Raw genomic sequence first — 13,528 nt, 5'->3', positions numbered from 1 at the left:
ATGATACTGCAGGCCTCTGTGTAGCAAGCACTGCTTCATGTCTCTAGACACCAATAATGTGAAAAAAAAAAAAAAAAAAAACAAAGTTTCTGGCCGATTCATCTCAGATTCGAACCTTTGTCCAATAGCTATTTTCACTTACGAATTTATGCTGAACCTGCATGAAGGAATAAAAAATGCACATGGCTGTGTATACGGAAACAGATGAACATATATGTATCGTTCTTCCTCTCCTTGTTGGGTTTTCATGTTTTATGGGGATATTCCATTGACATAACTGTACATTTATCACACACACACTTCATTTTGATCAAAAATACAACAAAAACAGTAAGATTGTGAAATATTAATAGCTGTTTTATATGAATATGTTGTAAACTGTAATTTTATTCCCGTGATGATCACATGATCCGTCAGAAATCATTCTAATATGCTGAATTGCTGCTCAAGAAATTTATGAAAAGTAACATTCCATAATGTTTGCAAAATGATAAAAAGGGAATTTCTCAATGTTCACATAGTAAAAAATAAAAAATAAATAAAAAAGTTTCTGATACTTTTAAAACATGGACGTTTTGAACATTCAGAAATAACATTTTCATAACTTAATGCAACGTTAGCAAAACGTTTTTAGAACATATTTTTGTTCTGAAAAATAGAAAAGAATTTGAAAAAGCGTATCGAAATGCTGATAATCCCATTTGGCTGAATGGGATTCTGTCTAAGGATCCTAACTGAGGCTGGGATATACAGGCACATCTGTGCCATGCACACGGGGTGAAAGTGCAAGTCTGTGCATATTTTCTGCAGCTGTAAAGTGACACTACTGGCTGAGTGGAATCGCACAAGTGCCAAAGTCGTGTGCGTAGACCCAAACTGCTATAAAGCACACCAAATGAATGCAAATGTATAGACTTTGGCCCTCGCTCCCCCATTTTTAACTTGCTGCCTCTCATATATGCAGACACACACACACACACTGCGTCTGCAATGGCATTTACAGTCTCCAAGCTTGAGTCAGCCATTAGCCAGTAAATAAAACAGATGTTCTCACAATACAAATACAATAGTTAAGGCTGACTGCTCTGGCACTGCGTCAGTGCGAAAGAGGAGAGTCTCTCAGACACTCAACATGAATCCCAGCGCCCAGCGAAATATGTGCCTGAACGAGTCAATACGTGAAACCGTAGCTAAGCTGACACGTTCTCATACTCTGGCAACATGACAAAACCTATACCCACACCCAGAGACATGCACACGCACACAGCAGCACTCACTTAAATGTGCGCTGGCAGTCGTATTTCGATCCTCAGCTGACCATGTGCACGTATTGACTGGGCTTGAATTGGATAAGACAGAGCTGACACAATCTGACGCCCTCCTCTGAAGTCATTATAATGATTCATTTCACAGCTCAACAAGTGATACAGCATCCCAAACCCTCACAACTTCCCAGAAAAAGGCACACACACAAAAAAAGATTAAGTCAGAGTTTAGTTAGAAAAGTGTATGTACAGTGTTTTAGGGTTTTCTCTTTCATATCTCTTTAATCGAGTACATAGAACAATCGGTTTGGAAAATACATGGATTGATGGAGTTTATTTTGAATTCTCTGAAATCTGAGTACAGTTTGCGAAATATAGAGTATGCTGTAATATAGGCCTATCATGCACTGAGTCGGTGTCAGTTTACAATGAAAGGCATTTGTAATGTATAGCAGTGGTGATACCTTGTTTTTATATATATATGTGTTATTGATCATCATATACTGTGGTATTTACATAGTACTCCAATGTATTTCAAAGGCATTACCATGGTAAATTTCTATAAATATGATATTTCCATAAGGTTGAGCAGGGGAAGAGTACTCAGAAATGACTGGATTTGATGGATTAAATGAATTCATTCGTTCATTGTAACACCTGTATGGTGATTAATGTGTGACCCCAGTTGATGTATTTATTATTCAATTTTTGAAGGACTTTTAGTTTGAAATGTCTTTTATTTTGTAGTGTCTTGTTCTGTTTCATGTTGTATTTGTACTCCTTCATCTGGATTTTCTCCATCTGTGTCTGTACAGGCCTACTTTTCACAGTATGTCAAATGAGTAATATGCAGAATTCATGAAACTTCATGGAGAAAAAGCAAGAAAGTTGAACCTGAGTAAATAGTTTTTGTGGTTGTTAGTTTGCCATAAATCAAAGAATTCCCACATCAACTGATAATGCCAACATGCCAACACACCTGCTTTATACAGACAGAAGTAAGTATTACAAATTATTCTTCTGTAAACATTTACATACTATAAAGTATGTGATTTTTGAACACAGCTTTATTTTGTTAAATGAGAAATTCATGTACAGCCTTGTGTTTGGAATGGGAAAAAAAAAAAGTTTTTTAAATTTAACATTCTACCAGTTGGCAGTGTTGGTTAAAGGCACTATATGTAATTTTCGCCACTAGATGGCGTTTATTCAAAACAAAGGCGCAGCTTGATGACGATGTGAATGAGGCTGGATTCATGGGAGTTGCCGTCTTCACCTCCACAGCCGATGGAAAGGAATTTGAGTGTGTTGAAAGGTATGTTAACGTTACTCGGTGGCTGGTATAAGAGACTTGTTGCACTTTGCAGTAATCTAGATCGATATTACAATATCATATTAATAAAAACTGGATGACTTGTGTTGCTAAATGACATGAAATTAATTTTAAAATATATTGTATGATGGAGAAAGCTCACTCTGATTATGCTATGTTTGCCACTTGACAAAATAGTCTCTGATCATGGTAAAAACACGGCTCTCGTGGTAAATCAAGAGCTATAGCTATATAACATTGATTCGTTTTCTGTTGATAAATGTATCCAAACAGTTGCTCACCTGTCTAATAAAACATATAATATATTAAAGTGTCTTTGGTGATTGCGTGGTTTCTACGAAAGTATAAAAGTGGAAATGGAGGGAAACGCAGATATGACGTCATTGACAGGCGACGCACGGACACGGTCCGCGTCCTGGTTAAAATGGCTGATTTCTCTGGATTTAAACACTGTTGGAAACGTTTAGGATAATGCAAGTACATAAGTCAACAAAATATATAACATTGTTCTAGTGATTGTTAGATATTTTAACCTAAAAATTGTACATCTTGTGCCTTTAATCATGTGTGTGGAAATGAGTGTTTGCGCCATTGCACATTTTGGCAAATGTATCGTCCCTTTTTTTTGTGTGCAAATAGAGAATTCAGTGCTTTGTACATAGTATAAATCACAGAAATACTAAGTTAGTGTGACATTTTGAAAGTACTTGACAAAGTGAGAACGTTTTGTTTTGTTTTACGTATTTTGAACTTTGCTTTTGTCATTTCATTGTGAATGTATTGAAGCTAATTTGCTCATTTACTATTTATGTTTTTGTCTCTCTATGTCTCATCCGCATGTATAACAAGTATATATAGTTTGTTTTTAGTTTTTTTTTTTTTTTAGGTAAAAGCACTGGTTGAACTATATAAAAAAAATAAAATTAGATATAATATTAAATTCTGATATTTCTGCAGAGCACGTCTCCATGTTGCCTAATCAGTTCTATAACATTCAGAATTTGGGTTTAAGATTTTTTTTTATAAAGTTTTTAAAAGAAGTCTCCTCTCACAAAGGCTGCATTTATTTAAGCAAAAATACAGTAAACACAGGAATATTGTGAAATGTTATTTAAATGATTTGTTTTCTATCTGCATATATCTTAAAATGTATTTATTCTCAGTGTCACATGATCCTTCAGAAATCATTCTAATATGATGATTTGCTGCTCAAGAAACATATATTATAGTTATCATTTAATGCTGTTTATATTTTTGTGGAAACTGATCATTTTTTTTTTCTTTTTCTTGATTCTTTGTTTAATAGAAAGTTCAAAAGAACAGCATTTATTTGATTTAGAAATCTTTTGTAACATTATAAATGTATTTACTGTGACTTTTGATCACTTTAATATGTCATTGCTAAATAAAAACGTATTTCCCAACCTTATAGTATAAACACTAAGAAAATGGACAGTGTGCATTTTGAATTGTATTAATTGAGGTGACAACATGGACAGAGCTTAAACTGGCTTTACCGAAAGTTTTGTAATAATAATAATAATAATAATTTGTTACATTTATATAGCGCTTTTTCTGAGACCTCAAAGCGCTTTACATAGATGGGGGAATCTCCTCAACCACCACCAATGTGCAGCTTGGATGATGCGACGGCAGCCATATTGTGCCAGAACGCCCACCACACACCAGCTTACTGGTGGAGAGGAGACAGTGATGAAGCCAATCAGTGTATGGGGATGGTTATAGGAGGCCATGATGGACAGGGGCCAAGGGGCAAATTTGGCCAGGATGCCGGGGTTACACCCCTACTCTTTTTCGAAGGACATCCTGGGATTTTTAATGACCACAGAGAGTCAGGACCTCGGTTTAACGTCTCATCCGAAGGACGGTGCTCTTTTGGCAGTATAGTGTCCCCGTCACTACACTGGGGCGTTAGGACCCACACAGACCACAGGGTGAGCACCCCCTGCTGGCCTCACTAACACCTCTTCTAGCAGCAACCTGGTTTTCTCAGGAGGTCTCCCATCCAGGTACTAACCAGGCTCAGCCCTGCTTAGCTTCAGTGGGCAACCAGTCTTGGGCTACAGGGTGATATGGCTGCTAACAGTAAATGTTACTGTAAACTGTTTTGTAAATGTTTACGTAAACATCCGGCACTAAAATATCGAACTGCGACCCTTGCATGTCGCGGCACTTGAGGAATGCTGAGTCTGAGGTGGAGGAAACACACAGAAGACCGCAGCTTCGGATCACATGGTGCCGAGCAGCTCGGGTTTATACGCAGACTAATGAGAGAGGCAGCTGGACCCGTAAGTGACCCGGACTGTTCAGGGCACGTGTAACGTGTTTCTCACCTCCACAGCTTGTGTTGCTTCATCTCTGGAACACAATGAGCAGTGGATGAGCTTGAGGATTTGGTAATCTCTCTGAAAGTGGGAAGTGCACGTTTGCACAGACCTGCTGGATTTGTAGGGGAGGATTTGCTGAAAGTCTCAGTGTCACACATGTGCTCGTACGAGTCCCGGGTGAAATATACCACCTGTCTAAATGAGAAAAGACTGATGAAGGGAGAAGGATCCTCAGACGTAAGTCAAACACACCTCAGCCATGAACCGCAGGCCAAGCCACGACCCGGACAGAAATGCTGAATCGCTATATTTGTTTTGACAACTATCTCTAACCAGAGATACCACCTTGAAATTTGGGCTGAAAATTACTTGCAGCGAATAAAAATTTGTCCATTTTGTTGATGTCACGTATTTTATAAGCTAAGCCCTGTGAAGCCTGTCATAAAATAATAGTCAGAAAAATCTGATCTTTGGAAATTGAACTCGGAATTGAATTTGGAATTGATGCTTACATTAAATTATAATAATATCAGGCGTCACTCAATATCTCACAACAATATCTCACAATAATAATATTTAAATGCTAAGTTTTATGATCAACATAAAACAGATTATGCAATGCAATACAATAATGATTGATGAGAGATGAACAAATAAACTTTCCTCAAAAGCCTGATGGATCATATTTGAGTCACATATTTGAAAATTATGTATGGATAATCAAGTAAACCTAAGTTGCTTCCACCCAGTAAATGTTCATCTTGAAATATGACTAACAATTTAAAAAGTTAATCTTATGTTTACTTTATTAAAATCAATAAAGATTTCACAGCAAAAAGACGCATGAACCAGCTGAAGGTGGACAATTTTACAATTATAGTAAAAGGACTTTTACTTGCTAAAAAACTTAATCAGCAAAGTTTTGATCATATATGATGCAAAAGGAGTTCAAACGCACCCATTTTACGAAGTCATTTCACACCGAATCCAGTGTAAATTGAATTCCAATAACTTCCAGTAAGATAACCAGAAATTACAAATACTTTTGGTGGCCTGAAAATGCGAACTTTTCAAGACAGTTTCCAAAGTGCAAGTTTTTGTAAACAATACTGTTATTATCTCTGTGCAAACGGAGACGTCATGTGTTCATAAGTATTCAGTCTATAGGGATACGCGAGTACTTGACTCGACTCCCAGTCCACATTTTCCCGACATTTTGCAGCATTATATAGCAGGGTCACTTGTAGTAATAAACCAAACACATCTTCCATCCAGACAAAACTGATGCTTCGCCATCTTGAGTGTTTTATTCAAGCATGCATATGTGCGCAGGCGCGTGATGTTTCTTTACAAAGTGACATTGCATGCATAATACAGCTTTTTTAGCCGTTTTAATGGATCAGCATGAATGGGCATCAGTTTGACAATGTTGTCGTCAGTTCGCAAAACTTTTCAAGTGCAATGATCACTTATCACAATTCATGTCGGGAATAGTCATATTCATATCTCAGTATTTTACTGCAGATCATTCATATTTGGAGCACTGAACATCTAGAGACTGGAAGCATGAAAACAAACTATGCGAATAAGACTCCTGGGAGAGTTCAGGGGTGATTGTGATTGATTTAATCGCACCTCATCCCATCTCTTGGATTCTTGTGACAGCGGGACTGAGGACTCTGTCTGCAGCTCATGTCTGTCCCTTCTCAGAAACATCTGCTTCTCATTAAAATGCTAGATCTACCAGGAGAGCTACAATTGAAAACAAAGCATAAAGTGTAGACGGAGACCCGGCTGCCTCCTTTTGTTCTGGATAAACAGGTACCCTGGTGTCGGAAGTGCACTTCACATGGCTTACGCTTGGGGCTTCTGCGTCGGGTGTGTTAATGCTAATATTCTTTTATTCAACAGTCATCCGAGTTCATGATTTTGAAAGTGCAGAGGATAGATCTTTATGAGGAAAACCTTTGAACATGTGTGTACTTACTATGTTCGAAAGCAGCTGTCGCTGTCAAGTAGTGCGACCAACAAAGTCACATGGTGAAACCAACATGCAGATATCACCATACAGACATAAAATCTCTGATCATTTGACAAAGTTAATGTGGGTTATAAAATGTCATATGGTGCACAATTTGTAAATAATTCATATTTAAAAAAAATATTTAACCTTGAAGTAGACTATCATTCAAAATTTTTGGATCTGTAAGATTTTATTGCATTATTGCATTAAATTGATCAAAAGTGACGGTAAAGTATTTTATAGTGTTACAAAAAATGTCTTCAAAGAGTCCTGAAAAAAAAAAAAAGTTTCTTGAGCATCAAATCATCATATTAGAATGATTTCTGAAGGATCATGTGACATTGAAGACTGGAGTAATGATGCTGAAAATTCAGCTTTGATCACAGGAATAAATTACATTTTACAATACCGTATGTTCACATAGAAAACAGTTATTTTAAATTGTAATAATATTTCACAATATTCCTGTGTTTACTGTATAAATAAATGCAGCCTTGGTGAGCAATGTTTTTATGTAACATTACCCCAAACTTTTGAATGGTAGTTTATGTAATTTGTTATTTTTATGTAAATAATGGTGATGATTTTTATTTATTTATTTTGGTACGTGGTATCAAAGTACTAGAAGTTTATATGTCATTTTTTTTGTCCTCCTGATTCCGGAGGCGCTATTTCTTCTGAACTGAAGTGGAATCCACTGTTTGGTCTGTGTGCCTGTGAAAGTTTGGAAAAAGCTTCGGCTGATCTGTCAGCGGGACCTCCGCGGCACGCAGGCCTCCGGTTCTGGAACCGTTTCTTTTCAACACCCTTTCGCGCTAGCAGAGGACATGTGTTGCATATATTTTCTCTTCAAACACGGGAGGACGGTGCCCTCACGCACACACGTGACCGCCCTTCTGTTATCGAGTCGTTGGATCGTCTCTCCTTGTAATCCCCATTTTAAGTCTGCCTATAATCGCAGTAAAGTTTTCTCAGGATTGAATTTCACTCTTCCATACCGATTCTTGGCAGCTGCGGTTTCACCCTGACCATTGTTTTGTGTGATAAGTAGTCCATAACCCAGGTTAAGCTGGGCAGATTATATACAGTATGCGGACCACCTCATGTGAGGATGGAAACCTGAGCCACACGTGTGCGGTTTACAGTGCCTTGGTTATGATGGAAGACAACTTTTGCTTTGACTTTATGTAAATTGTTCAGTAAGTCAGATGGTTTGAGTTAGTCTACCCCCCACAGCCTAAAAACGCCAAGCGGGCGACGGCTAGAGCTAAACAAAGACGCTGCACCAGAGGGCTGGAAATGAGTTTTCAGTATTTACCTCTCTGAAGGATACAGGATCATCCAGGGAGGGGAATTTGGTGTTATGCAGGATAGTGGCTTAAGTTTCGCTAATTCAATCATGCAAGCTCCGCTCACATTTCTTTAGCGGTGAGGCGAACAGGTTTTGAAAAGTGCTTATCTCGGTATCAATTTACTCTTTGTGTTAACTTTGTCGAGTTATCAGAGCCTTTTTGATGAAAATAAAATACAGCTCACGCGCACCTCCCTGTTAGATTGACCCGAGAGCCCTACCACATGGGAAGAGCCACGTTTATTCACCTTTGACCTCGCAAACACAGAGTGCGTACAGAGGCCTATACGGAAAACGGCTTACCTGAAATACAGGAGATGTACTGTAGCTTCCCTTGAGAAAATACAAAAAAGAGAGTACTTATTATGAAAACTAATATACTTTAAAATAATATAGTGCAAACTGAATATGTTGTCGGAATGTTATGTACAATTAAAAGGAAATATATTATAGTCAAAATGTAATTAGTTGAACTTGAAGTTGCTGCTTTAAATTAAGTACAATCAACATGGATGTTTAAGTAATTTCAACTTAAATTACATTAAACTGACTAAATAATACATTTGAATCTTGTATAAAATAACCACTTAAAGACACTTAAAAACATATTGTCATAACTTATTGATCATATAATTTTTACAGTGAGTACTTTTTTGACCTAAGACGGACTGAAGTGCATCTTTATATGTAATTTCATAATTACTTCTTTTGTCTTTGAAATATGGTTAAAGTCTACCGTCACTGAAAAAACTGAAATATACTTTAATGTCATTTCTATTGAAACTTAAGTCATGTATTAAATATATTTGCAATAACACATTCGTAATGAAAATTTGTATTTATTATTTTACATGTGCTTTAGTATGTTAGTCATCACATTAAAATAAATCTTCTTTAAAACATGAAGATTTTTTTTTAAATGTATTAAAACTGATTAAAAATGTAAGTAAATGTAAAAGCTTTAATTTAACATTTGTAATTTTGCAATTAAGTGTGTTAAGAAACATAGTCATGACAAATAAACGTATCTTTAAGATCTGAAATAATCTGCAAGTTTATATTCAATGCAATTAAGTACATTTCTTGTAATTGTGTTTCACTGTAACCACACATTGCTTTTGTCAACAGGACGACCTAAAACAGCCTGCTTTCATACTACAATTTTAGAAATCTATTTGAATAAAAAAGGATTCTTAGTAGGATACTAAAATCTTGATGAATTGATGCTGTTAAATTAATTCTGAATTTGTTTGAGGTCTGTATATTTAACTGGCAGGGAAACTGTTATACCTCAAATAACTGGTTTGCATAAACCATTAAATAAGGGGTCTGTTCTCAACTACAAACAAATCATATACTGTTTGGTAACTAATAGATTGAGTTTATGTGTGGTAAACCAAGTCTTTTTTCGATCGGTTATGGGATTACATGATTCAAGTAGACCTGTAAAATAGCCAAAGCTAAAAGCAAGAAGCCCCTGATGAATCAGATGGAAAAACTGGCTGTGTGACCTTGAGCAGAGCTGCAATCCCTTTAAAGAATTTAAGTATTTGAGCTAATCTTGGGAAACAAGACATTCTTCGATGCATGTTCCAGTAATGTGTAATTTTCTCTCTAATTTCCAGTAATATGGATTTTCTTTGTGTATAAATAGCCCTGCCAGTCACTCTGGTACACGTGAGGGTTTCTACTCCAGTGAATGTGGGAAATGATGACGAATCAAAAATCATTGTAAACCACAGGGTTTTGAGCTATTTGATGTCAAGGACACCTAAATATGATACACCTTTATAAGGGATCCCCTTTCTGTGGCCAGACGAGAACTATAGCCTGGTTTCTCACAAGGTTTTTTCCCTCTACTCTGTCCCCTGATGGAGTTTGGGTTCCTTGCCACTGTCACCTCTGTCTTGCTCGTTTTGGGGACGCTTAATATTCAACAATATTATTGATTTCTGGTTGGATTCACTCCACTTGCATTTTCAACACTTATTGAGAAAGAAAATAGGAGTGCAAAATAATTTCAACCTTTTATCTTTGTCAAACTGGCTTTGAAAGGCAAACATTTCTAAGCAACTTCATAAGTCTAAGGGTGGGGAAGAAAACAATAGCTAACCCTTTATTTAGTCTATTGCGGTGAGCTTAACTCCTCCGGCCACAAGAAGACTTGAATAATCTCTCCAAACAGATTATTACACTTTTCATCCCGTGCCAACACTGAATCGCATCACAGAACGAATCAAATGTACTTAAAATGATCATTGTCCTCCTAATCTTGGTGGTCATCTCCATAATGAGCGATGGGTTATAATAGTTGCTAGACACTTTTGTAGAGGAAACCCAAATGTGGTCTCAGCCTTCACCTCTAGAATAACCCAAACGGGGTCTTGTCCAAATATATCTTCATTTATGACTGACCAAGGAAAGCCACTGCCGGACATTTTAAGAATCTGCTGTGTCAATCAAATCATGTGGATTAATGTATTAACGCTATACCGCTGGCCAGTTTAAAAGCATAACAATGGAAGCGAAAGATGTCCAAAAAATACACATTATCAGGTGCGGATCGTTTTTAGTGCTTCGCCCGTCTCTTATAAATATCACACATTTTTACGCAAGAAAGTCAGAGGATTATTAGGTTATCTTGCGGTTCAGTAATGCAACAGCTCCTGTCTGGCATTGATTCCGCTGGTCGAGCGTGACGCTGGAGAGGAACAACAACAGTCTTGAGTTGCTTTCTGTAAACGGTCCAACTTAAATGAACCTTGATTCAATATGTCGCCCCAGATCAGAACTGTGATTTTTAGCTCAAGCAGGCCTGTGCCTTGTCGGAGTAATTGGAGGAGAGTAGAAAAGCAACCAAGGCATTTTGCATGCATGTGTGAAAAGATGTAAAACCCTTCACTTTCCCGCTGTTATCAGGGCAAAATTCGGACTTGAAGAATCGATTCTCTTTCAATTCAGTTGGAATTTGAATTGGCCACACAGAAAGCTGAACCAGAATTTGAGTTTGACTGACAGGAAGTGGAATTTAATGAATTACAATACAACTTGTTTGCATGCAAATGCGAATTCCAATTCTGCAGAACGTTTGCTACCTCAGTTCAAATTCAATTCGATTTCTGTTTTAAATTCTGAATGGTGCACAACCCTAGCTGTTATTCTCGTGTAAACTGTCATTCATGAAAAGCACTTTGTGTGTCATCACATCTTGTTGTAGAGAAGCGACACAAAACAACACGCCAGGCAAATGTGACATCAAGAGATTTAACCTAGTTACCTTTTATAGAAACGAGTGCAATGGAAAAATAAGGTTATGGAAGCTTTTTTGACGTACTTTTTCAAGACAATGTCACTCTGTTCCTATTGCATTCATAGCAGAACCCAAATGGGAATCGTCACATCCTTTATTTGAAGTTTCCACAGTGCTGTTGTCAGGCTCGGTAATAATGAAAGCACGGGTTTAGAAATGGCTTCTTCCAGCTTGTGTATGTGTGATGGGATAAATACGGGAGCAGTGCTGGTTACTGGCAGGGATGTGTGAGGTGCTGTGCAACATGTGTTCCTGCTTTCTCATGAACTCTCCTGACCTCATGTGAAAACCAGCTGCTTTCCATGAAGAACATGCAACTTGGGAACCACTCCCCATAAAATCCTCAATTGGAGCAGGTAAAATCTGAAATGTTTGTTTCTGTGCGTTGGAACGTTGTGTACGCTGCTGTAAAAGAACTGCAGAAATCTCTTGTTAACATCCCAAGCATAAACATTGGACGTCAGCTCAGGAGGTGGCGCCTTGCTTCCACCGAACATTTCCATCCCAGACGCATGTAACCCCCAAATTGCTCTCTCCGGGGCCGAGGTGGAGCACGAGGGGAAAAGGCCGTCTTTGTGCTCTCCGCGGCACGTAGCTGAGGTCCGTAAACAAGAGCTTGTCACCGGTAAAGTGTTGGCTCTGACGCGTCATTGCGAGTGATGTCACCGGTGATTTTCCACCTTGGCCGTTGCGGACTCCGTAAACTTTGCATTGTCACTCTCGGTAGAGGTTTTGACGCCTAACCTGGGTCTCAAGCCCGCACCCTAGTTACACCCAGAGTTTCCAGGTGACCGTGTGTTTATGCTGTCTGCTGTAACGGCTGGTTGACACAGCACACTGAGCTAATAGAGCAGAGCAGAAAGAGTCTAATACACTGTCTGACTCACACCAGCCTGCGCTCCCGTGTCAATCTACACAAATGCACGTCAGTTTATCATATACCAGCGCTAGAGTTGTCACCGTTTTTCTCAGGTTGTCAGAATGGGATTATTTCTGAACTACGCGTTATGTATAGATATAGGTAACACTTCTTTTTGGTGGACCACTTTAGACTTTGCAGCTACATCAACTAACTCTTATTAGAGTAGACCAATGAGAGTTAGTTTATATGGTTGCTAAGTTACTTATAGTTTGTAGAATGACTATTTAATGTCGTCTACAAAAAAAGCTACTGCATTGAGAATGTCCAGTGATAGTGCTAAGATTGATCTTTTGTGACAACATGCCCCGTACACTACTGTTAAAATGTTTGAGGATTTTTTGTTTGAAGTTTGTGTTTGCTCACCAAGGCTGCATTTATTTGAACACATATTTTGAAATATTATTACAATTTAAAATAACTATTTTCTAATCAAATTTCTATTTTCTAATCAAATACTTTAAAATGTCATTTATTCCTGTGATCAAAGCTGAATTTTCAGCATCATTACTCCAGTCTTCAGTGTCACATGATCCTGCAGAAATCAGTATAATATGATGATTTGATGCTTAAGAAACATTTCACACTATTATCAATGTTGAAATCAGTTGCTGCTTTATTTATTTTTTCCCGGAAACTGTGATACATTTTTGTTTTCAGGATTCTTTGATGAATAGAAAGTTCAAAAGAACAGCATTTATTTGAAATATGATCTTTTGTAACATTATAAATGTCTTTACTGGCACTTTTGATACATTTTGTGCATCCTTGCTGATAAGGATTAATTGCTAAGGGTTAACTCTAGTAGTATATAGAGTTTAGAGGACAAAATTTTACAAGTAATACAAGAGATGATTACAAGAAATATCCAAATGTACATTTGGATGTACAAACTCCACTTGACAATATAATATTTCTGCTATTGCGTAACATATATTCATTACTCATAGGTGTGGTTTGGGCGTAACGTGAAATAAAC

Source organism: Squalius cephalus (assembly GCF_949319135.1).
Source record: "Squalius cephalus genome assembly, chromosome: 19".
Lineage (NCBI taxonomy): Eukaryota > Metazoa > Chordata > Actinopteri > Cypriniformes > Leuciscidae > Squalius > Squalius cephalus.
This window is presented reverse-complemented; position numbering follows the sequence as displayed.